The 1,594-nt window shown below is 37.8% G+C and overlaps 1 pseudogene; it reads right to left on the bottom strand.

Annotated features, from left to right (window-relative positions):
- Nucleotides 1-366: 366 nt before the first annotated feature.
- On the bottom strand, nt 367-1,254 carry LOC102839639 (annotated as a pseudogene).
- Nucleotides 1,255-1,594: the final 340 nt, after the last annotated feature.

The raw sequence follows: 1,594 nt of genomic DNA on the forward strand, positions 1-1,594 counted from the left end.
CAGCTACTTACTCCTTTAAATTGATATATCCTGAAGAGGTAACCTGAAAGACCGACAACTGACTTCAGAGAAAAAAGATGGAATCAGAAAAGTAGTACAGAAAGCATACCACATTTCTTTATTTATTTTAATAGAAAAGTAAAATTGTGTTTCAAAGTCTACAAGAAGTCCATAGCCAAAGGAATCTTACACATCAGTGATGTGCTGGACTTTAAGTTCTGCATTACAGCTGTGCTATGGTGGGCTGGTTCTGACCTACAGGCATGGTTACGGCTCACTTCTGTCTTGTTCATGGGTGCTAATTCTACAGAGCTATCATGGTTTTTACTGAGGGCTAAAATTCACAGAAGTTCCAGGGTATTCATGTCAGGATAATTCCTTGTGCAAAGTTTGATATAGATGAAGATAAAATGGTTTTTGGTCAATAACTGCAATTTCTTTCTTTTAAAATCAGTGAGTTTTGTTGTATAGTTCTATAACAATTGGCCCAGGTTTAAATTCATCCATCTCCATGAAAACAAAGCACTTGGTGCTGGTAAACTTTTTTTTAGGCTTATAGTGTTTAAATTCAAAGAAGATAGCTACATCTTTAGGTAATTTTTTAACATGCTTCTGCAACTCAATTTCCATATTAAAATTATTAAAATGAATAGATGTATCTTCTTTTCTTGAAGTTACAGGACTATCTTGCACAAGAGTTAAATCTGTTCAATTCATATCCTTCATACTAACCGTGATATAAGGATCAATGTATTGCCTGGCATCTTTCCAACCAATTTTTCAATTTTGATGGTGAGCAATGTCACTCCTGGTTCTGATGGCAAATGCCAGGAACTCTAGAGAGAAAAGAATCAGGAAACCCTGCTCAAGCACTACCTTCTTTCTCTTCTTCAAATTATCTTCTTCACCAGGTGCTAAAATTCTTCTTAATGGGACAGACTGAGCGTCAAATGGAAATTCATTATTATATGTAAGAATATTCTTTAGAATTGGATCTAGCTTCTTCAGATCCTCCAATTTAAATTCCTCTTGGGACTGTAAATCTGCACTTTGCAATGCCAAGCATGTTGCAATTTTGCCTATGGTTTTCTTCTGTGAATCCAAAATTACTGTGTTGAGCTTGGGCCTCTTTTTGTAGATGTCTTGCTAATAATATCTTATACTCATCTATCACCTCCATCAAGAGTCAAAGTCGGTGTCTCTCCTAAAACTGTCATCCCAGCACTACATCAGACTCTGGGTTACCTCAGACATGGCCAGTCCCAACCCTGTCCCTTCCCACCCCTACTGCACCAAGACCTGGCTATAGAGCGTCATCCTCCCCAGGCCTGGCCCCGACATTAATAGGACCAGAACGAATGACTATGGTGACTTTTGCCACCTGCCAAGGAGCCACCAGTACCTCCTTTATTTTTAAGATTAAATAGCATTCAATTGTATGCATATACAAAATTGTATGTGAGAGATGAAATCTAGCCATCCTGGCTTCTAAGGAACATTCTGGTTGTACTTCTTCCTACACTGTTTTGTTTGTTCTTCTGGCAGTCCATGGTACTTTTATTATTCTTCTCTAACACCATAACTCAAATGCATC

The sequence above is a fragment of the Chrysochloris asiatica genome, unplaced genomic scaffold (genome assembly GCF_000296735.1).
Source record: "Chrysochloris asiatica unplaced genomic scaffold, ChrAsi1.0 scaffold00214, whole genome shotgun sequence".
NCBI classification, from domain to species: Eukaryota; Metazoa; Chordata; class Mammalia; order Afrosoricida; family Chrysochloridae; genus Chrysochloris; species Chrysochloris asiatica.